Here is a 25601-nt window from a genome sequence, read left to right as displayed (position 1 = left end):
CACATGAGGCCAGAAGGCATACAGAAAATAAATGCAGTGTGCAGGCTAATTAAAATAACTGCAATACTTTTAATTAGATGACTATCGTTGCATCAATGTAAATGATAGAAACATGAATCTCCAGCTGACTGACATCCTAAATTTTTCGTGCCAGAAAAAAATACTATTCATCATGGTCACAACATCTGGTGGTCACAAAAAAAAGTACAAAATCTGTTTTGATTGTAAAAGCACAGCCTTAAATGTCACTGAAGGAATGTTTTCATAATAAGTCTTTCTATCTGTTCTTTCTGCCATTTTGCTTTGTTGTGATATGTGAAACTGATAGTGATACATGTATAGTAATGAGTATAAACCTGAGCCAAAAATCAGTATGACATTGATTAAAATTTCCAATCTAAATTAATGCACATAGAAAAAAAATTTTCTACTCTCAAACTAATTTTTGGTTTAATTTTAAAAGCTCAGTATATTATAAGCTGAAATCAACATTACACCGAAAATATCCAAGTATGTTCGAATTTGTATTCTTTATAATACAATTAATATTTAAATTTATAAAAAGTTAATTAAGAAATAAAATACATAGCCTGTTGTTGACTGTTTAAAGGGCAGCTCCATTCTATTTTATAAGTCTAGCTACTAAAAATCACTCATATTCAGAATAAGATAATTGGCATAAGTCAAACTTGGTTGTCTGAAGATGATGTGCTGTCAAAAATAGAAATGGAAGGATATACAATTTTTTGGGAAGGATAGGAAGGTGAAAAGAGAAGGGGAGAGGGAGTACTGTTAATAATCCACAAAGTGTGCAAGGAAATAGTACATGTGCAGATTTTGAGTCTGTGTATGGTGTGAAGTTGGAATTAAGAGGCTAGTATATCTGATAGGAAACTATTATAGGCCACAGAATGTAAAGGATACTGACTGTGAAATGTTTAGATAAATTGGCTAGGCATTAAAAAAAAAAAAAAAAAAGTGATCCTGATGGGAGAGTTTAATTCCAGGAATATAGAATAAAAGGAAAAGATAAGATACTGATTGGTCGATGATTGGATACATCAGTCTTTACACCACTCTTTTGCAATATGATTACCAGACATTCTTTCCACTCCTGCAGAACCTTCCCTGTTCTGAGACACAAATTATCAGTGAATTCTTATTCAGTTTGTGCACCAGCTCTAATACCTCCTCCTCATAATCCTGAGTTTCTACATCCAGTGAAGAGGTAGCAGTGAATTCAATGTTGCATACACCAGGTTGATAGCGTTTAGCAAAATGGGCACTCATTAGTTGAATAACTCTGCATTCAGTAGAGTTATTCCTTCATATTCATTCTTTTTTTTTTTACTTGCAGCATATCAATAGAATTCTTTGGGATTATTTTTAGCTTGCAGAGCCAGTTTCTTTTCATACCCAATATGTCCTCTGAATTTCAAATCTCTATCCACCAATCCCCCCCCCCAGATCCCTAGCCTCATAAATTTACTGTAAACTAGTACCATGAATATGATACAAAGTGTGTAATCTTTTCATCCTGAAGTGTATCACCTGACATTTTAAGACACTGAATTGTCCTTTGCCACGCTGCCAATTTATTTAAATCACCTTGTAAGATATCTACATTACTTTTATCAACTACTGTCCTCCCTAGTTTTGAATCATTGGCAAACAACTGAATGTCCTCCTTCAAATCTTCTGCTATATCATTAATGTACAATTAAAGAATAGGGGTCCTAGTACAGAGCCTTGGGGCACTCCTTGGGGTTCACTAGGTGGTGTCAGTGAATCAGTGTTTTTCATCGAAATTAATCATCAACAGAAACCTTAACAGCAGGTACTGAGGAGTAGAATACTTCTGCACAACATGTAAGTACTTACAGTGCATTAAATCAGTTATTTTTTCCAATTCTAAATCAGTCATGTGTAAGCATCCAAATGCCTACCATACGCAGCAAAGATAGCGGCAACAAAAGCCAATGGCGAACGAGCCTCCCATGTCTCGCCAGCACAGTGCTAGATTGCTGCTAACAAACCTATTATGTGCCATAGCTGCAAAACTGGTGTCACAGATAGTAAAAAGGGTATTTTCTGTAAATTCTGTTGCCACTGGCTACACACTTCCTGTGCCAAAATACACAAATCTGCACAAAAGCTATTTATAGAACTTAACCAGCCGTTTTTCTGTTCGCTGTGCCTCCCTTCGGTAAAACAACTTCTGAACATAGGTAAAAGTGTCGAAAACCTCGAACAGTGCATTAATACTTTGAACAATCGAATAGCCACCATCGAACAAACTGACAACCAGTGCAACGCAAGCTTACCTTTGTCCACGAATGAGCTCTGCAACCTAATTACATCAAAGGTAAATGACTTGATGGAGGCCAAAAGCAAAAAATCAACACTGTTATTTTGAACATTCTGACAGAAAACCATTAAAAATGGACATCAACAAATTGGCTGGAGAATGCAACATCGATTCTAAGAATATTGTCAGGCCATCGTTTCGGGCCTATAAATAAAAGAAAGGACAGAATGAAATGTTCACGGCAGTAAAAGTGACTTGTAACACGCCAACAAGCACATCAAAACTAATAACAGTGATCAACAACAAGTTCAAAAACACTTGTCCCCAATCACACATACGTACTCGACCAGATTTAACATTTGCACAAAGGGAACAAGGACACTTACTTGAAGAAAAACATCAAAATCGTGACAACAGTTGGACCATCAACTACAGACAAATTAAACTGGTGCACAAACCAAGTCATGTCACTAGCAGCCACCAATGAGATCAGTATGCAGGTACTGCATAGGAAATGTGCAAGACCCTTGCAGTCAAACATGTGACTCACAAAACCGTACATATTCACTTCACCAACATCCGTGGCCTAAACTCTAACCTTAACAGTGTCCACTACCACCTTCAATCTACCAAAACCCACCCACTCTTTCTGGCAGAAAGACAAATCTCACCTCGCCCAGCACTATTTATCTCAACCTTCCAAACTACTCACTCTTTAACAACTTTCGTCCAAAGGGTAGTTAGTGTCTGTGCATAAATCTGCTCTGCCATACCTTGCTAGAGAGCACACAACCTATAATCACCCAACTTTGGCCTTCTTTGGTTGAAAATATCCCTTTCCCACTCAGTCAAATTCATATGCTGTCTCTATTGCTCGCCCAACGCAACCAACCACTCTGAGCTCTTTAATTTCCTCTCCTTAAAAATTGATTTTCTCCAATCCCACTTTCCCAACAGCAAAATTATCCTGATAGGAGATTATGTCCACAACACCAGCTGGCTTTCCTTCTCCAGTTGTACAGATCTTGCTGGCAGAGATGCTGAAACATTTGCCACCATTAACGACCTCAAACAACTTGTTCAGAATTGCGGAGACTGTCCCACTTGTTCAAGTGGGACAGTCTCCGCAACTTCTATGCCACATTCCCATGGTTGGACTGTTGCTTTTGGCCTTCCAATCCAAATATATGCACCGAACTCATTACCAAAGTAATCCTCACTGGCATGAAAACATATATTCCACACACTATTCTGATTTTGGTTCTTCTCCAAAAGATGTGTCAAGGCTGTACAGATGAAACACCAGACATACCGTAACTGGCTGAAATCAAGAACCTCATCCTCCTCTAGAACTTATACCAAAGCCTGAAATAGATGCATATTTTATAGAGATCTTATCTCTATAAAAAGAAAAAGTGGTCCCTTATTTCTTGATTCAACACTTCCAAGTACTGATGAATATACATACAAATATGGAGGTGGCATCCAACAACCTATCCACATTCCAAAAATCTACTTCTCAGAGCATTTTGAAGACCAATAAACAAGGTACTCTGTGCTGTTTCATTTACACCCATGCACTACTAGAACTTTGTGTTATTGCTAGAGTTTGCACTCTTCTATGTAGGTGTCTCAATATTTCCATGAAAAAATAGCATATTTATAGATAGTCGAACATTTTTATAACAAGCATGGAAACAACAAAATCATGGTTGTAATGAGCAAAAAGCCAAAATTATTTTAATTTATGCATATTTCCATACAACCTCTTTTATAATGAGTGTATTTCATGGATATGTATATATACATACAGTACAAATTTTGGTAACTGTGCAAACAGTCTTAATTGCTCAATTAGTCTTGGCATACCTAATCCTTGGAATAGACAAAAGTGAAAGCAGTGACTTAAGTTTTATGACCACCTGCATCAAATTACTGGATGGATTATATCCTAATCTTGTCTTTGGGGGAAACATCTCCACTCTACCTGCCTCTCCAGCATCTAGTCTCTGGGCTCTCCTTGCTCACTTTACTCAAACACTGCAATGACTATAAAATCAGTTAAAAACGAACCCTTCCTGTGGAGTCTCTCAGTTTGCAAAAAAAGTCAAAGATATTCATGAGTTAGAACGTGGTGCAAAAAATGTTGATGTGTATAAAAAGTTTTCTTTGTTCTCTTCAACAGTATCAACATTGTGGAGCTTACAAACATTGATGAAGCATTGCTTCAATGGTTCACTACACAAAGTAGTGCTGGATTTTCAACAGACAGTCCAATCTTGAAGGCTGAAGCAGAAAAATTTCCTGAATTTGGACACAATGATTTTGTACATAACAATGGTTGATGGAGCGATTTAAAAACCAACACAACATTGTTTATTATTATTATTATTAATGGTCAAACATAATAATTTAGCAATGATACAAGTGTTGCAAATGGCAAAAGACATTAAAATCAGCATTAATGCACTAAATGGTAGGCAACACAATTTGATGAAAGAGACATCCAAACTCCATCAAGAACTTCATTCTCTAAAACTACAATAGAAACATTTAAATCGGCCACAACATAAAGAAGTTCTTATCATAAATGGTCTTCCTGATACTGCACCTACAGAAAACTTCAGAGACATAGTTTTAAAATTAGGCCATGCAATTGATATCCCCCCTATAGCTTAACGACATTCAGACTAAATCGGATTCCTAGGAAGAGCAAAAACCATGGCTTGCCACGACCTGCACCAGTCATAGTTCATCTTACAAGCAAGTTCACAAGGGACAATCTCGTAAAAGCCAGCAGAGAGAAAAAAACCAGTTGCCAAGGACTTGAACGCATTGCAAGACAATACACCAATCTTCTTATCCGAATATTTAACACCATTCAACCAGAATCTGTCATACCAAGCAAGAAAAGCAAAAACAGAAAAAAAACTACCAATTTTTGTGGATCAGAGATGCCAAGATATTCATGAGGAAGTCGCAAACTTCGAAGCCAATACAAATTAAAAGCTCAGAAGACATAGAAAGGCTGCCACAGTGAAAAAAAAAAAAAAAAAAGTCTCCTAATTAGTTCAAAAAGAAGACCACATTAAAAAAGAATGTGTACCATCAAGACAGATGCAATAACACCAAAATATATTGGCAATTTCACTTTGATCAGAGACCTTTCAGATCATTCATTTGACCTCCCAAACATCAGCCTACTTCCAACACAGTAATCAAATCAAATAAAATAATAATAAATAAATATATATAATCGGTGTCATCCTCAGATAAGCTAATTAAAAAGCTTTGAGCATGTAAGCTAAGACATTATCTCCACCGAGATCTATAGAAAGAAATAATTTATTACATTGAAAAAAAAAAAAAAAAAAAAAAAAAATACATATATATATATATATATATATATATATATGACAGAATGATCATTGACTCGGTTAACATACATAGTTTTATGAAAAAAAAAAATTGAATGACTAGAACCGAGATTTAATTAAAAAGTTTTAATATAAACACACTACTAGTTTCGGCCTGTAACAGCCTTCTTCAGGTGACATTATAAAAGAAAAAACACTAAACATTGAGGGTTAAAAGACTATGAACATCATAGACAGTCTTTATACATAATGAGCATTAAAACGTTGTAGTTGTATTTGAAGCTGTTCTTTCATTTGTTGCATTGTTGGGAGAGTGCGTGCTTGCTGCATCACGTGAACGCCAGTACATGATTACAGCTGAATGACTATCAGGGAGGTTGTAGCTTAAGTTGTTATTTAGATGAACAGGATTGAAGATGATTTCTCTCGATTCCACAATTTTTCTCTCTATTTCGTCACTGCAACGGAAGATGTTTGTAGATTTTTCCCAGCAGACTTTGTGACTTTGGTTATCATCATTAGGATTAGCCGAGAAGAGGATATGACTTGATAATGCATTTGCTCGCTGTCTCTTGTAAGTAATGTCTCTCATGTGTTCTTCCATACGCATTTCGACAGATTTGTCTGTCTGCCCGAAATAAGGAATATCGCAGTCACATAATATTTTATATACGCCAGGGTATTTGAGTTGATGATGACAAGGTTTTGGGTGGCTAATTAAGGAACGGATCTTTGGAAGTGGAGTGAACAAGGTTCTGATATTGTATTTTTTTAGAACTTTTGCTAATTTATGTGAAACAGTACTTATGTAAGGAATAGATATATTGCCTTTGAATCTATTTGTTTCTTCTGAGTGATGTCTGGGAGGATTAAGAAGGAATTTGTTAATGATTTTCTTGGAATATCCATTAACTTCGAAAGAAGTTTTCAGATGGTTTATTTCTGTAAGCAATTCATTTGGATCATCAAGAAGAGAACGGGCTCTATGTCCCATGGTGGAAATTATTCCAAGCTTATGAGGAGGGAAATGATGGGATTGACTGTGCAGATATCTGTTGGTATGTGTGGGTTTTCTATATATCGATATTTTTAGTTTATCAGCAGAAGAGCGAGTCAGTTTGACATCAAGAAAAGGCAAGGAATTATCCGTTTCAAGCTCAGCAGTAAACTTAATACTTTGATGTCGGCTATTGAGATGTTCGAGGAAAACCATAAGGGATTCATGTCCATGGCTCCAAACAATGAAGACATCATCCACATAACGTTTCCAAACTTTAGGTGTTAAAATAAAGGAAGAGATAGCTTTGGTTTCAAAATCTTCTAAGTAAATATTTGCAAGAACAGGAGATAAAGGATTACCCATAGCCAGTCCATGATTTTGTTTGTAAATATTATCTTGAAATTTGAAGTAACCGGACCTGATGCAATGTGTAAGCAAAGCTAACATTTTTTTGGATAACTTGTCCTTGAGTAATGTTAGGACTTCATCTGTTGGGACATTAGTGAACAAAGAAGTTATGTCCAAGCTAGCCATGATGTCATTTTCATCAACTGTAATATCCTTGATGTATGTAACAAATTCTGTAGTGTTCTTGATAAAGGAAGGTGATTTCCCTGAAAAACGTTTGAGGTATTTGGCAAGGTATTTTGAAAGATTGTATGTAGGTGAATCGATACCTTCTACTATTGGGCGTAATGGGGTGTTCTCTTTATGGATTTTAGGAACACCATATATGCGAGGAATTAACGGATGGAGAGAGCGAAGAGATAAACGGACGTTTCGGGATAATTCAGTTGTTGTTTTTAACAAGTTGTTTGTACGATTTTGAAGTTCACGAGTTGGATCTCTCTCAAGTATTGAGTAGGTATCATTATGTAGTAAATCAATCATTTTATTCTTGTAATCTTCGGAATATTTCCGAAGATTACAAGTTCTTGCAAATATTTACTTAGAAGATTTTGAAACCAAAGCTATCTCTTCCTTTATTTTAACACCTAAAGTTTGGAAACGTTATGTGGATGATGTCTTCATTGTTTGGAGCCATGGACATGAATCCCTTATGGTTTTCCTCGAACATCTCAATAGCCGACATCAAAGTATTAAGTTTACTGCTGAGCTTGAAACGGATAATTCCTTGCCTTTTCTTGATGTCAAACTGACTCGCTCTTCTGCTGATAAACTAAAAATATCGATATATAGAAAACCCACACATACCAACAGATATCTGCACAGTCAATCCCATCATTTCCCTCCTCATAAGCTTGGAATAATTTCCACCTTGGGACATAAAGCCCGTTCTCTTCTTGATGATCCAAATGAATTGCTTACAGAAATAAACCATCTGAAAACTTCTTTCGAAGTTAATGGATATTCCAAGAAAATCATTAACAAATTCCTTCTTAATCCTCCCAGACATCACTCAGAAGAAACAAATAGATTCAAAGGCAATATATCTATTCCTTACATAAGTACTGTTTCACATAAATTAGCAAAAGTTCTAAAAAAATACAATATCAGAACCTTGTTCACTCCACTTCCAAAGATCCGTTCCTTAATTAGCCACCCAAAACCTTGTCATCATCAACTCAAATACCCTGGCGTATATAAAATATTATGTGACTGCGATATTCCTTATTTCGGGCAGACAGACAAATCTGTCGAAATGCGTATGGAAGAACACATGAGAGACATTACTTACAAGAGACAGCGAGCAAATGCATTATCAAGTCATATCCTCTTCTCGGCTAATCCTAATGATGATAACCAAAGTCACAAAGTCTGCTGGGAAAAATCTACAAACATCTTCCGTTGCAGTGACGAAATAGAGAGAAAAATTGTGGAATCGAGAGAAATCATCTTCAATCCTGTTCATCTAAATAACAACTTAAGCTACAACCTCCCTGATAGTCATTCAGCTGTAATCATGTACTGGCGTTCACGTGATGCAGCAAGCACGCACTCTCCCAACAATGCAACAAATGAAAGAACAGCTTCAAATACAACTACAACGTTTTAATGCTCATTATGTATAAAGACTGTCTATGATGTTCATAGTCTTTTAACCCTCAATGTTTAGTGTTTTTTCTTTTATAATGTCACCTGAAGAAGGCTGTTACAGGCCGAAACTAGTAGTGTGTTTATATTAAAACCTTTTTAATTAAATCTCGGTTCTAGTCATTCGATTTTTTTTTTTTTTTTTTTTTTTTTTTTTTTCATAAAACTATATATATGTATGTAATTTATCTGCATGTATAGTTTGTCCACAGTTTGTAGATCTCTGCTTGGTGTCTTGTCAAGAATAGTCGATTCATCATGAAGGGGAGAAGGAAATGAAGGACGTGCGAATTGGTTGCCAACACGTGAAATCATGTGCTTTATAGGTAAAAATTTCCAACTGTTATACAAGCAATATAGTTAACTACAATGATCATAAAAGAGAAATTAATTTTCTGATGTGTAATAATAAACTCATCCCACAATAACAACTGATTACCCTATTACTGGAATGGATTCTCCTCCTGTTGACATGCACAGAAGTGTCGAAGGGTCTCGAATCTGTGGGCATACTATACTTGTATGTGCAAAAAAAAAAAAAAAAAATTGTTAGCAATATGTGTAAACACCTGTATGCAGATTAGTGTGCAAGTAAATACTATATATGAATAATGATAAAGTTTGATTGGTTAAAAAAAAAAAAAAAATATATATATATATATATATCGTTTATGCAAAAATTAGTGGAGAATCTTGATTTGCAGACCTAATAATGGCAAATGAATGGGCTGATCATGTTTTTTGGCAGAAATAAAGAAAGATTTCAATGATGAAGACGTCTACAATGCTGATGAAATAGGACTTTTTTTTTTTTTTCGCACTTGACAAAATGTTTAAATTCAAAGGTGAAAAACATGTTGGTGAAAGAAAATCAAAAAATAGCTTGATAGTGCTCATATACGTAAATATGACAGGAAATTATAATAAAAGCTGTTTGTTATTGGTAAAACCTCGGTGTTTCAAAAGCATAAGGAAACTTCCAGTGGTTTACACTGCAAACAAGAAAGGCTTGGATGACTTCTGATATTTTTTGGCAGTACTTACATGATTGGAATAATGAACTATTTGAAAAGAAGAAAATAATTTATTGTTAGTTGATAACTGTTCTGCACATACCCAGATTCAGAATTTGTCCAATATTAAGCTAGTGTTTCTGCCTACCAATGTGACATCAATTTCATAATCAACAGACATGGGTGTCCATTGGTTTTTATAAAAAAAAGGATTTTATGCATTGGAATATGTGGAACTGAATGATGTGTGGAACAACGTTACCTCAACAACCATGTTCAATTACTTCTAGAAATCAAAATTCAATATCAAATAAAATTCCAATCGTAAATGAGGATGGTGGAAATGAAGAAGGCAACTTACCATTATCTGAATGGCTGCTATGTAGCAACATTCTAAGTTTTAATAATGACATCAATGAATTTGTATGAGTTGATGACAACTAATTAACCAGTGGTCTTCCTACAGTGACTGACTTTGTAGATGCTGTGCTCAGTGATTATCTTTATCAAAGACATTGATAAAGATAATCACTGTGATGAAGATATAATGACAAGTGAAGAAAATGAATCAAAATCAGTGCTGACAATCTCCCAAGCTCGCGGTGCAATGGACACTTAAATCAATTTTTTCGAAGGAAGTGAAGTAAATGGTGAGACTTAATGTGTTAAGGAGAAATTTGAGAAATATCAATGCAAAATCTTAAAAACAAACATCAGTTAAAAGATTCATAAATAAAAAGACTAATTGAAATTGTGTTTATTATCAATTTATTTTGTTAATTACAAAGAAATAAACTATGTTTATAAGTATTAATGTATTTTAAAATGATGGACAAATAAAATATATATATATATTCCTAAATTGATATGAATATGTGTCAGGCACATACTCTCTCCCAATTGGATTGATTGATTAGAACCTCACTTACTCGATGAAATTGACTAGCTCATCTTCCAATGAAAAGTTTTAAAAAGATTTACAGCATCCTAGATGGACTCAAACACATGCATTTTTCAAAGAGTGTTGCAATAGCTTCATGACTGTAGTACACAGGTATTCCTTTTTTCCAATGGAATTTTCAGAATTTCAAAATTTTATTTATGAATACAGAAAAGCTATTATTGCCGACAACTACCAAGATATCACCAAATCACCCAGCACTACTCACAGAAATAATGGTATACAGCTTCATAAAAGAGATAGCTAACATATTAAAATTTAAAAATTAACTAAAATAAGAAAACACACATAATAATAATAACAAAAATTCTAAATTGCCAACAAAAATAACTTCATGTTAATAATAAGTATATTACCATATCTAACTAATGTGATAGGAAAATAGTTAAAAACAAAAACAATACTCACAATGTTAATGAAAATAAATGAAAAGCTGTACTAATATTTATACAAACACATAACTAAGAAAAATAAAATAATTACAAATGAAACAAAATAAAACATAAGAAAAACTAAATGCATTATAAGCCATACAAAAACATACAAATAACCCCAGGGGCAAATATTCAGAGTGTGCTAGGTGTGCAGTATACACCCACAGAATAGTAATATCACCGTATCATATTATTATTATTATTTTTTCATTATTATTCAGACCTCCATGGAGTCAAAAGACTCATCGTGGGAGGTCCTTCCTAAGAAACACAAAGTCTATCAAGACTCATCGAGGGGAGGCCCCCTCTAAGAAACACAAAGTCTATCATATCACTCCTTGAACTCATTGACCATTCTCACTCTCACCACTCCATCAGGCAATGCATTCCACGGTTCAACCACCCTCCATGCAAAGAAACCACTCCTCACCCTCTTGCTCACAGTTTTCTTTCGTAACTTCCAGGAACGGACTCTTGTCATCACTCCTTCCCATTGTTCAAACAAGCGAAAGAACTCCCCAGTGTCAACCCTGTAACCACCTCTCAACAGTTTAAAAGTCTCAATCATATCACCTCTCCTTCATCGAACCACCAAACTCTGCAGTCCACATTCCCTCAGCCAATCCTCATAACTATCATTGTACAGTCCTGAAACCATCTTTGTTATCTGCCTTTGTACCCTTTCCACAGTTAATTTATTCCCTTCAAATCCTGGGAACCAAATCTGAGAACAATAGTCCAAGTGTGGTCTGATCAGGGTCTTATACAATGGAATGATAACTGTTTTATCTCTCCAGGTCAGCATCCTTCTCATTACTGCAGCAATCCTCTGTGTTACCTTCACCACCTTTGCAATATGTCCCCTAAATTTTGGTTTCTATCAATCATCAACCCCAGATCTGTTGTCTCCTCTACTTCCTCCAGTGTAATAACTCCTCCCATAGAGTATATTTGCATTTATTCCCATTAAAGACTCCACTAATTTTTTCCTGGCTTTGTGCGATTCCTAAACACAATATAATAATGCTTCATGAAGAGGACACTTTTCAACATGTAAACATTACATCACATTTGCATTAATAGCCCAGGTGTGTGGTCATAAATATAAACACCTTTGAGCCCTTTGAACAGATGGCGCAGCCAGTCAAACTCTAAGTTTTCCAGTGGTTTTAAACTGTCCAGAAGGGGAGGCAGGGTGTGCACTGAGATGTCAGTGCACGTAGAAATCAGTGTCTGTGATTGGTTATTGTGTCAACCAATCCAATTGAATGTTGTCATTTGTCACGAGTTGCTGTTTTTGTTTTCTGAGTTTCATTGTTTTGTGTGTGTGAAGTGTGAACTGATGTGGTAAAATTTTATATATAATATATAACATAGTCAACTCTTTAATATATAATATTCTATAAATTTCTAACTTTTTTTTTTTGCCCATGAGAAAACAGTTTTGATGATCTACTGAATATCCCCTTTTCTGACAGAGCTTTTGCAGAATGTATGACTGTAGTCAAAGGCAGTACACCTCATCCTCTTCCAAATTTACTGTTATATTTACACCTTTGAGTAATTCAAATATACCAAACAAATATAGCATTCTCCTTCATTATTGTTTTCCAATATAGGAATTTGAGATGAATTTGTAAGCAACTGTACACTTTGTATCCATATTATTTCTATAATATCCAAAGGTTAGACTTCAACAGACCCTTCACATCTACATAAAAAAGATCTATATACATGTCAAGGCTGGTATGGTGGTTAAAACTAAAGTAATCCAATAACATATGTACTAAAAAAAAAATTACAAGAATAACTAATAACAAACACCACCAATACTCTATCCTATAGCAGCGACGTCTGTCCCAAGGCCCTTGTACCAACTTAACCTTTTCAAGTCAGTAAAATTAAAATACTACTTCTGATGCAGAAACAAAGAGTATCAAAATCACTGGTACCAGAATATGCCTCACCACATCTGGCTTAAAAATTTCAGGCAATTACTGACTTGAACTTCTTTTAAACCACTAAAATCACTAACTATAGGCCAGTGTGTGTTCCATCAGTAGTGTTAAGATCTTGGAGAAATTAGTGAGGGACCATATACAGCATTGGGCAGATGAGAGTAATGTTATCTGTGACAGTCGACATGGATTTGTTAAGGGACACTCTTGCTTTAGTAATATGATTGCCTTTTATAATAAAGTGACAAGGGCAATTGATGAAGGAAAGGCATATACTGCCATTTGTTTTTTGGATTTTGCAAAGCCATTTGATAGGGTGCCACATGATAAGCTCATAATTAAGTTGCAGCACATGCATTTAGATATCAAGTTAGTCAATTGGATCCAAGACTGGCTGTCTGATAGGTATCAGAGAGTTGTGCATGGTGGAGCAGTATCAAGGAGGCAGAAGGTTACAAGTGGGGGTCCCACAGGGCTCAGTACAGAGACCTGTATTATTTAACCTTTATATCAATGACATTGTCAATAGATTGCAGAGGGTATATTCAGTTGTTTGCAGATGATGTGAAGCTGGGAAGGGTTATTAGTAATAGAGCAGATGCGGCAGCCCTGTAAGAAGATTTGAATGAACTAGACAGATGGGAAAATGAATGGGAGTGTTGGTTTAATGCAGCAAGGAGGATGCATACTCGATTGGAGGAGCTATGCTAGAGGAAGTAGGGGAGACAAGAGATCTGAGGGTGATGATTGATAGAAAACTGAAATTCGAGGAACATATTGCAAAGGTGATGAAGGGAACCCAGAGGATTGCTGTAATACCGAGAAGGATGTTGACCTGCAGAGATAAGAGTCATCATTCCATTGTATAAGACCCTGATCAGACCACACTTGGACTATTGTTCTCAAATTTGGTCTCCAGGATTTGAAGGGGATAAATTAACTGTGGAAAGGGTACAGAGTAGGATAACAAAGATGGTTTCAGGTCTGTACAATGTTAGTTATGAGGATCGGCTGAGGGAATGTGGACAGAGTTTGGTAGATAGAAGAAGGAGAGGTGATATGATTGAGACTTTTAAACTGTTGAGAGGTAGTTACAGAGTTGACACTGGGGACTTCTTTAGCTTGGTGGAACAGTGGAGAGATACAATTACACGAGGTCCCTGGAAGTTACGAAAGGAAACTGTGAGCAAGAGGGTGAGGAGTGGTTTCTTTGGATGGAAGGTGGTTGAACTGTGGAATGCATTGCCTGATAGAGTGGTGAGAGCAAGAACAATCAATGAGTTCAAGGGATGGTATAATAGATTTTGTGTTTTCTAGGAAGGACCTTCCATGATGAGTCCTTTGACTCCATGGAGGCCTGAATAATAATAACTGTGAAAAGGGTACAGAGGCAGATAACAAAGATAATTTTAGGTCTGTACAACATATTACACTTTCAACATCAAAACACATGCAGCTACAATCACTGGAAAGAATTATCATTACACATCATAGGCTCTTAATAACTATCATTTATTAATAATCTTTAAGACAATAAAATCAACATATTACTACTTCTGACACTGAAAAACTAACACAAATAACATAACCATTAGTGTCAAGAATCATCACTGTTCCATTCTACATTGCTGTTATTAGTTTACAAAAGCTACTGTGCAAGCAAAGGTTGGTTAATTGATAGAGCCTCTGCTACTAATGGCTCAGCAAAAAGTTAAGCAAGTTTGAGCACAAGTTAGTAGTTGGAAGGGGATCAATCATTCAATGCTGTTGGCACACTCCCCTTCAATGAGTCTTTGGACTCCCTGGAGGTGTCACATAATAATAATAACAACAGTAGTGTGTTTGCTCACGTTTGTTATTTATTGATTGGATTTTATTAATTTTTTATTGTTCTGTTTGTTTGTGTTTCTTTTTGATAGTGTTCATTGTATAGTTTTATGGTGATGGCAGTATGGTGTGAGGGGGTTGCATGTGTTCCCCCCTCCTTTTTTTCCCCTATTTTTGATGATGTGATTTTGCCTGAAAGTAGTGTTATTTGTTTTTGGCTTTTGTGTTTTTTTTTTTTTATTTTTTTATGCAGCATGTGTGTGCATATGCAGTGCACCCATGCATGTATTTGTGTTACTTCTGTGGTGTCTTTGTTTCTTAATAGAATGATGTGTTTGTTTTGGTGCTAACTTTTTTAATGTAAAGGGTTTTGTGTGAGTGCCTCTATTTGTGGTGGAATGGCATGATGATTTCACCAACTTAGTTAGTTTCGAGGGCCACAGAACAGAGGTGTTTGGTAGTTTTTTGTAACCTCATTTCTGATATTGGCTTTATGGCAATACCAACATACTATCCTCGTCACAAACAGAATAACCATAGCACTTAACAAAAATCCAACACTAGAAGCATAACTACCAAGAATCAAACACCTCTAGCCTTGCAGCCCTTGAGAGCAAACCTGTCTTTAAGTTCAATGAAACCAACATGTCATTCTAGCATAAACAGAAATAACCGCATGAAACCCAATTTTACATTAAAAATAATTAGCACAAAAACCATTACATCACTCCATTAAGAAACAAAATCACAGGAAACATGAAATAATAATAAATAAACAAATAAAAATCTATGCACTAAACACTATTCAAAAAGAAATACAACAAATAAAAAAGAACAATAATAATAATAAAAATTAAACAAAATCTGATCATACACAACAAAAAAAATAGAACAAACATATTACTAGACACACTACTGAAAAAAAATGGTTTTGATTTGGCTGCTTTTCATTTTGAAAGGAATATGTTGGTGTCACTGTTTTAAAAGTTCGGGTTAGCGTTCAAGAGCCATAGGTTAGAAGTCTTTATCATAATTAGTAAATTACCTCCCAGATGAGTCTTTGACTCCATGATGTCTTGGGGTAATAATAATAATTATCTGACCTCCATGAAGTCAAAGGACTCATTGTCTTTGGTGGAACATTGTGGGTTCTTGATACTAGTATTTGTAATTTTTTTTATTATATATGTTTTGGTGTTACTCTGATATGTTTAGTGTTTTATGTCTGTCAATGATATTCTGTTATTCGTTGAAAGTTTTTCCACTTGGTTATACTATAAATTAAAGATTTCTAGTATAATTATATAATATACTATATAATTATAATAGTATACTATATAAAAGATTTCTAGTCTGATTTCACGCGTGTGCCAATATCGGTATTGGCACATGTGTGAAATCAGACGCATGCAGCTACTTAACAATAGAACTTCAACACGGACTATAGCTACAGTTCAAATCTAACTGATTTTGTAATAGTCGTTTTATAGTGATACGATGTTTCTTATAGTGTTTACTTGCTTTCTATGTTCCCACACCTGAAGAAGTTGGACAATCCGATGAAACATGTTGCGTTTTGAATAAATTTAATTGTTATTCTAGTCTCGGTTATAGTCAGTATAAATAAATATGAATAAATATGAATAAATATATATATATATATATATAGAAGCTAATAACTTCACATCACTTGCCTTAGGATCCCATAATGCAAAGGGCATATCCTTATGATCATGTATAATGATATGCATTATGGAAAGGGTCAGACCAGTTTTGACCTTTATTGAGGTATCATCAGTGGAAGCCAGACACAGAAATGATATCAAGGTTGAAGCAATAATGGTCAAAACCGGTCTGGGTAGTGACGCTTCACATAATGCACAGCATTATACACATCCGTAAGGATACGTGCCTTATGTTATACTAAGACGAATGATGTGATGTTATTAGCCTGTATATATGACTTTCCCAGTCATGATGTTACTTCACATTATTATTATTATTATTATTTGACACCTCCAGGGAGTCCAAAGACTCATCGAGGTGTCAAATAATAATACACCACCACCACTACTGTAGAAAATCACAAACACAGCAGGATTCGAACCAGCAGCCCTTTGGCTGGAGAGCAGACATGCTAACCACTTGGCCAACCAGGCTGGCGTGCAAAGTTTGTTTGCTTACACTTGGATAAAGGATTAAACTAAAAATGTAATTTCTTGGCATCTTTAATTTATGGTAATTTGTTATGTTTGCAATAGTTAATTTTTGTGCTGTAACTTTCTGTCATAAATTATATGTAAATAAGAGTTTGAAAATCTTATCTTTGTCCTTGTGATACACACACACACACACACACACACACACAATTCAAGTTCCGCTGCATTCTGTAATTTATTATTATTATTCTTATACTTGTCAAGGTTAATGGCAATGACAGAACTGATTTATTATTATTCATGTTTCTGTGGATTCCTGTTAATATCAATGGTATTCATAGTATTTCTTCACTTAAAGGGATTCACCCTTTCCTCTGTTATGTTTACCTGAATTCTCTTGACATTTTACCTGTCAACAGAAAACAAATATCTTTGTTTGCTGCATTAGTTGTTGTTTATTAGTTACATACGTAGGTGTGGAGTAATTGGTAATATTTTTCACATCAATTCGTCCGCTGCGGTCTCCCGTAGACTTGCATGTTAACGAAAAGACAGTTGGATGAGAAAAAGTCCGATTTTCGAAATGGAATAATTCAAAATGTACTGATGGGCCCAATTTTCTTTGGTTACGCTGCTATAACTAAAAATACGAAATTGCACGATATGCAAAAATTTCAATTGTAATACTCTACTCTTCAGTTTTATCAGTCACAAGCTCCAGACTAAAGAGAATATATATACAATCAATATATTTACACAGAAAGAAACAAACTCTTTTAGAATGTAAAAAGCATCTCGCTAATGGAACCCCCACATCTATATAAATAATGTCTGTGACAGAATGTAAAAAATAATATCAAAACTAGTAACCATAATATCCAATAGAAATAACAAAATTCAGCATAAAATGAACCGGAAAGGCCTTTTCAATTATCTCTCCTGTAAGGAGCTTAATTACTCTCCACTCACTTGATTCATGTTCCCTTCCTCTTTCCAATTCTTTAACGTCGTTACAAACTAAATTTTTCTGTAATAAAAAGAATATCGTTAACTAACGACCTCTAATATATGAAACACGGAAACGAAAACCTTAAATCAAGTTCAAATTATTACAAATAAAATATGCAAATAACTTTGTAAAAAAATTCAAATTGCGGAATTAATATTAATTATTAATTCAGATTTTTTTGATTTGGATATTCTGAATGATGAAGGAGCAATTGGAATAACGTACGAGCACTGACCCCTTCATTAGATACTGATTAGAAAAGACCTGAGTTCGCTTTTCGAAATGGAATAATTCAAAATGTACTGATGGGCCCAATTTTCTTTGGTTACCCTGTTATAACTAAAATTACGAAATTGCACGATATGCAAAAATTTCAATTGTATTACTCTACTCTTCAGTTTTATCAGACACAAGCTACAGACTAAAGAATATATACACAATCATATATTTACACGAGAGGCATCTTTATACAAGCTTGTTCAATTGAAGGTGAGTAAACCGCTCTTATAGAGAGGTAGTAGGAATTTTGGTTTATATTACTTTTACAAACGCGGATTTTCATCCTGCATACATGCAAATTGGCGAAGAGAACACACAAATCTATAGACAAAAATACTGTTGGTGGGCGGTAAATCTCAAAGTGTGTAGATGGAGGATTAAATTCGGAAGAAGATGGATCTCGTGTAGTTGCGTACCCTCCCACAATGACTCCTTGGACGTGTCACGTAGTAATAATAATAATCCTTTACCAAAGCGCAAGTAAACAAACGTTTACGAGTGAAGTATCTTTACGACGAAGTTACTTGTAATAACGTTTGGGACGCTACTGACTTCAAAAAAGTACTAGAGTATTAGCTCTTTTAACTAACTTTTTTTTTACACCTTCAATAAAAATCGAAACAGTCTGGGCAGGGACTATTCCTATTGTTCTATAATGCACAGCATTGTACATTTGAAAAGGAGCGTGCATTATGGAACAGTCAGTCAATTCGATGTGAAACCAACTCCCACAATTCAAAAGTAACCTAGCTACAATGTAGGCCGTAGTTAGGACCAATGTAGGCCCTAACTAGGTTACAGGAGGGTTACAGGCCACAGTGAGAGAAAAAAAATCCATTCCAGCAAGGGTAAACTGGCTTATAATGACACTACCGAGAAAGACAAGCACATAAGCATTATAGTCGGTATGTACCGGATTTTCCCTCTTTCGTCAGCCTTGATCCTTTGGGAATATAGTTCGCTCCGAAACTTTTGTTTGCTGGATTTGAGTAATGGATAATAGCAAAAATGTAATAATATCATGTTAAGTATAATTTACTTTCTGACTAAAAGAAAAAAAAATGAGTGCAAAAGTCTATATCAAAACGAACTAAAGAGAGAAAAAAATAAAAGAAATTCTAAGTGGAGGTTTCTGTGGTTTAGAAGTTCATAAGGCATTTTCTGGTAATTGAACCACATTTTTTTATCAAGCTAAAAGCACAATAAAGAAATAAAACCGGACAAGTTTCGTAAGTCGTTTGACTTACAGCTTCAGAGGTAAAAGGTAATTGTAAATTAAAACAACAAAAAATTGTAACGACCGAAACTTGTCTGGTTTTATTTCTGTATTGTGCTTTAAGCTTAATAAAAAAATGTGGTCCAATTACCGGAATATGCCTTATGAAAGAAAAAATTGTTGGCATGCACAGAACAACAGCCTCTGTTAACATATCCAAACATCCTCAGCTAAACTCTCCAATACTTGATGTTACTCATGTTCAGGACATATCTTTTTGAGGAAAATATCCCTGCAAGGCACTCCATCAAATGTCATTTGTCTTGGAAAGCCACGTGGAGGCTAATCCCATCTATGATGAGATTCATTCTTGGCGTTTTAGATAGGAATGACAAGTTTAAGACACTTTTTTTCCTCTGCCCTCTCTTGAAAACAAACGCTAAAGTATGCATGTATAAAAAATAAATAAAACAATAAAAAAATCAGCTAACGCATTTTTGTTCCCGTATAGGATATAATCGAGGCCGTTTTTTAGCCCTATCTAACTTTAGGAGACTGAGTGGGCAGTTCAATCTCCACTGGCAGCCAATCAGAGACAGTGACCCAAGGCTATTACAACAACAACAACATTACTCGCTTGATGGGTGAAGCATAAAATGCTTTTTGTTTTCCCCTTTCTGTGTCGGGATGCTCGATGTGGGGGGAGGGTGAGACTTATGATTGCACTTTGTGGACTATGATGTTAGCTCTGTTCTGATGAGAGCAGGATTGCCTTGGGTCTTTTATGTTTGAGATAGTCGTGTACACTGTAATTAGAAGCTTGTCTGATGAGTGGGTTGGGATGAGAGTGTGCCTTGCTGAAGAACTTTTCTGCTTGGTCGTGAAGGAGGGAATGGATGTCTGGGGTTCTGGTTTCTCCATGGATCTCCATGTTTCTGATGACCCATGGGGCGTCCAGGATCATCCGTAGGCACTTATTTTGTATCCTCTGTAGTTTCAGGATGTTGGATTTGGATGTGTCACTCGATGCTGAGGATGCATATATAATTACTGGTCGTATTACCATCTCATATAGTAGTAGGTTGTTGTGCCTATCCAATTTGTTGTTGCGGTTGATCAGAGGGTAGAGTTGGGCTATAGCTCGTGATGACTTCGCGCCTATGAGCTTGATGTGATTGTTGACGTTTAGTTTTTTGTCTATCTATACTCCGAGGTGACTGCTTTCTGTCTGCCAAGGTATCTTTTTTCCGAGGAGTTGAATGTCATCTTGGATGAGGGCTTTGCATCTGGTGAATAGTATAGCTGAGCTTTTGTGGGGATTTAATTGTATCCTCCAGTCCGAGAACCATTTTTCTAGCATCGTGATTGTGTCGTCTGCGTATAGGGCTGTTATGGTAGTCTTCGGGTTCTGTGGGATGTCGGCTACATAGATTGTGAAAAGTAGGGGAGCTAGCAGGGATCCCAGTGTTACTTCTGCCTGGATTCCTAGTTGAGATGGTGCCATTTATTTTTATCTGTATGGTTCTCTCGGTGAGGTGTGATTTTATCAGTCGGATGAGGTTTGTTGGTATGTTAACCTGTATGAGTTGGTAGAGAAAGCCTTGAAACCATACCTTGTCAAACACAAGGTATGGTTTCTAGCTCAGTAGATGTGGCGATTGCCCTCTATAGCGCTTGACCGCACGACGAAAGGCGTTCGAATCTAGTTGCCGACTAGAGAAACTTTTTCTAAGCATTTTATCGACCGGTTCCAGAGGTAGTCGATCTCTGGCACGGGCTAGTGGATTTTTTCTCCCAGAAACTCGGCTTTTCGTCCCGTAAACTCGAGAAAATCGGCCGTCGAACCCACACTATTTTCAGACATTAAAAAAATATTGGGTTAGGGTTATAGACCACCAGCTGGTGGCACTTACTAGCCGCCTTCTTCGCTGCGTGCCGATTAATTAGTTATTAATCGGCACGCAGCGAAGTTATTAATCGCTTTCCTGTTCGTTCTTTACATCCACTCATTCCAATGTTATTCGTTCTCCCAAAGATACGCAAAGAAAATTGCCCAATGAGACCTATTCTGGATAGTATTAACTCGCCTACCTACCGGTTATCTAAATATCTGGCATCATCCTTAAAAGGTTTTGCAGGAAAATCTCCTTCATATATCAAAAACTCAACTGACTTCGTCTTTAAAATCAAGAATTTAAAATTCAAATCTTCAGATTTCATGGTGAGCTTTGAGGTAGTTGCTCTCTTCACCAACATTCCAACTCAAGAGGTTCTCGAAATTTTAAGCAACAAGATTTCAAAAAAGATGTTTTCCTGCTATCACATTGTGTAAACTCCGGCTACTTTCAATTTGAAGGGAAAATTTACAAACAAAATAAAGGATTAGCAATGGGCAGTCCCCTATTCCCAATACTAGCCGATATTTTTTGAAGACTACGAACAAAAGGCAATCTCCTCATCTACTCTTAAGCCAAAAGTCTAGCTGAGATATGTAGATGACATATTCTTTATCTGGAAACATAGTACTGATAACCTTCACACTTTTTTAGATCACTTAAACAACTTCCACCAAGACATCAAATTAACCATGGAGGTTGAAGAAAATGGATCTCTTCCTTTTCTGGACATAAAACTTACCAAGACATCTGACTCCATAAAAATCTCCATCTTTAGAAAATCTACACAGACGGATACCTGCATGCATCTTCACATCACTATCCAGCATAGAAAGTGGGTATCATCTCAACTCTAGCATATTGTGCCAGATTTGTACTGTCAATGCCAGATCTGGTGTGTAGTTGGAAGAGGGAGCCAATCGTTCGATGCTGTTGGCACACTCTCTCTCGATGAGTCTTTGGACTCCCTGGAGGTGTCAAATAATAATAATAATAATAATAATAATAATAATAATAATAATAATAATAATAATAATAATAATAATAATAATAATAATCTGTACCGTCATGATGATGAAGAGCTAAAAAATGAACTACAACATCTAAAAAGAACCTTCACGAGTAATAGCTACTCTTCAAAAACTATTAAAAAGCATCTATACCGCCACCATCAAAACAACTCAGAACCACAGGACAACCTCAAAGGTTATATCTCCTTACCATACATCAGCTCGCTCTCCAAGAAACCACGAAGAATTTTAAGAAAGTAACATAAAAACGTGCTTCTCTACTCTTCCCAAATCAAGATCAAATATAAGCAAACACGAACCAGCTCACAACCATCTACAGTTCTCAGGAGTGTCCAAAATTACGTGCGACCGTGGTAAGCCATACTATGACCAGAACTTAGAATCTTCCTACATCTCGAAGAACACCAGAGAGACATTGCCTACAAAAGAACTAGAGCAAATGCATTGTCGAGCCATCTCCTGTTTTCAGTAAACACAAATAATAAAGGCCGCCAACATGAGATAAACTGGACAACAACATCAAACCTTCATATATGCCACGACGAGGTAGAACGCCTCATAGTCGAGCTAAGGAAATTGTTATGGACCCGAATCATATAAACCAGTGTTTCTCAAACTTTTTTCGACTATGGAACACTTCACAAATCCTGAAATTTTGACGGAACACCTTGGTTATTTTGTAATGTATAAATTAATAATGAATTGATAACTTAGCTGATTTTTTATTATTAATCAATAATTGATAATTATTTATTGATTAATAAATAAATAAACATCAATTAAACCATCATTAAATCAATTTGTGCTGACAAATTAATTTAAAAATGAAAAATTCCAGAACTTCTCACTGAACACCTGTTCACCTTACGCAGAACACCAGTGTTCCGGTGAACACCGGTTAAGAACTACTGATATAAACAGTAACCTTAGTTACAATTTACCGGACTCATTCAACTCTACTATCAGATTCTGGAGTACTCGTGAAGTCACACGCGCACAGAAGCCTAACAATGGAATTTTAACATGGACTGTAGCTCCAGTTCAAAGTTAACTGTAGTTTATAATAGTCGAATTTCAGTGACACAATGTCTCTTTATAGTGTTTTTTTATTTGCTTTCTGTGTTTCTTAACGCCTGAAGAAGTCGGCCTTCCGAAGAAACATCTTGCGTTGTGAATAAATTTAATTGTTTGTTCTAACTCTCGGATCTAAGTCGGTTTATAAAAATATGAATATATGTGTGTGTGTGTGCGTGTGTGTGTGTGTGTGTGTGTGTGTGTGTGTGTGTGTGTGTGTGTGTGTGTGTGTGTGTGTGTGTGTGTGTGTGTGTGTGTGTGTGTGTGTGTGTGTGTGTGTGTGTGTGTGTGTGTGTGTGTGTGTGTGTGTGTGGACAGTTCAAATCTCTACTGGAAGCCAATCATAGATAGATGATCCAAGGTTATCAATAATTAAGCGGCGGTTCAACACGTGCCGCCATCTCGTGGTTCTTAACCCTAATACAATATTTTTAATCTCTGAAAACTTTTTTGGTTCTACGGTCGATTTTATTGAATTTAGGGGACGAAAAACCCGAGTTTTCGGGAGAAAAAACCCGAAAAGTTCTTTAGAAAAGTTCTTCTAGTCGCGATGAGCATAAAATCCGTGATGCTCTTTCTTCGGGCGGTTTAACGCTAAGGCTTCCACACGATTTCCACTGAGCTACACAAGCTCTCTCTCTCTCTCTCTCTCGCTCTCTCTCTCTCTCTGTGTGTGTGTGTGTGTGTGTGTGTGTGTGTGTGTGTGTGTGTGTGTGTGTGTGTGTGTGTGTGTGTGTGTGTGTGTGTGTGTGTGTGTGTGTGTGTGTGTGTGTGTGAATTTATATATATACCAAAAACAGTTTATACCGTAAAACCTTACATAACTTAATCGTAATGTAATTAATATTGCGAATAAATATATGCAACTAAAGAAAAAAAAATCAGCTAACGCCTTTTATTCCTGTATAGGGAGTATTCCTGTATAGGAAGTAGGCGAGGCCGTTTCAGTCCTATCTAACTTTCGGAGAGACCGAGTGGGCAGTTCAATCTCCACTAGTACCCAACCAGCTACCGCTGATTGGGTACTAGTTGGCCATCATTAATTAAGCGTCAGGCAGTGAAGAGAGACGGATCAATAAGTACTGCCATCTTGTGGTCCCTTAAACTAAAACAATACAAAAAAAAATCTGCTAACGCCTTTTTATTCCCTCATAGGGAGTAATCGAGGCCGTTTAGCTCTATCTAACTTTTGGAGACTGAGTGGGCAGTTTAATCTCCACTGGTACCCAATCAAAGATAGCTGGCCCAAGGCTATATATCAGTAATTAAGCGGCACATAGTCAAGATAATGATTCAACAAGTGTCGCTATCTCGTGGTCCCTAACCCTAATACAATATATTTAATGTCTGAAATAGTGTAGGTTCTACTGTCGATTTTCTTGGATTTACATGACGAAAAACCCAAGTTTCCGGGAGGAAAAACTCGCTTGCCCGTACCAGAGATCGACTAACTCGGGAACCGGTCGCAAAAAAGGCTTAGAAAAATTTCCTCTAGTCCCCGACTAGACTCGAAATTGACTCTTACTTCGTGCGGACAAGCGGCGTGGTGTGCAAACGCCACATCCACTGAGCTACGCAGGCTTCTCACAATATATTTAATGTCTGAAAATAATGTAGGTTCTACGGTCGATTTTCATGAGTTTACTGGACGAAAAACCTGAGGTAACCAGGAGAGAAAAAAAAAAAAAAATGAATGGCCATGCCAGAAATCGACTAATTGAGGAACCGGTAGAAAAAAGGCTTAAAAATTATTTTTCTAATCATCAACTAGATTCGAAACAAAGTCTTCCTTCGTGCGATGGAACACTTTGCTTTGCAAGAGATGTGGTTTGCAAACACCACATCCACTGAGCTACACAATCTCTTTGCAATTAAAGAATACTAATTAAATAATGTTTATTGATTATACGTTTGCAAAAAAGGAAACACAGGTATCCCTTGCTTAACACGGTTTTGTTTAACGCGGGATTTGATTAATGCTGCGAAATTAATTGCGGCAATCCTT

At 36.1% G+C, this 25601-nt stretch overlaps 1 protein-coding gene across 3 annotated transcripts in view; it reads right to left on the bottom strand.

Annotated features, from left to right (window-relative positions):
• LOC150102756 (guanine nucleotide exchange factor for Rab-3A-like) overlaps window positions 1-18615 on the bottom strand; it is a 242009-nt gene extending 223394 nt beyond the window's left edge. For 2 of the 3 annotated variants that reach the window (XM_090398865.1, XM_090398867.1), the window contains exon 1: window positions 18062-18102. The gene's annotated coding sequence lies outside the window, so the exon portion shown is untranslated. Of the gene's footprint in view, window positions 1-18061; window positions 18103-18553 lie in introns of those variants that run through there. The other variant, XM_090398866.1, reaches the window with a different exon arrangement.
• Window positions 18616-25601: the final 6986 nt, after the last annotated feature.

The sequence above is a fragment of the Typopeltis vanoorti genome, chromosome 10 (assembly GCF_054136105.1).
Source record: "Typopeltis vanoorti isolate ZY-2024b chromosome 10, IOZ_Tvanoo_1.0, whole genome shotgun sequence".
NCBI lineage: Eukaryota > Metazoa > Arthropoda > Arachnida > Uropygi > Thelyphonidae > Typopeltis > Typopeltis vanoorti.
This window is presented reverse-complemented; position numbering and strand designations above follow the sequence as displayed.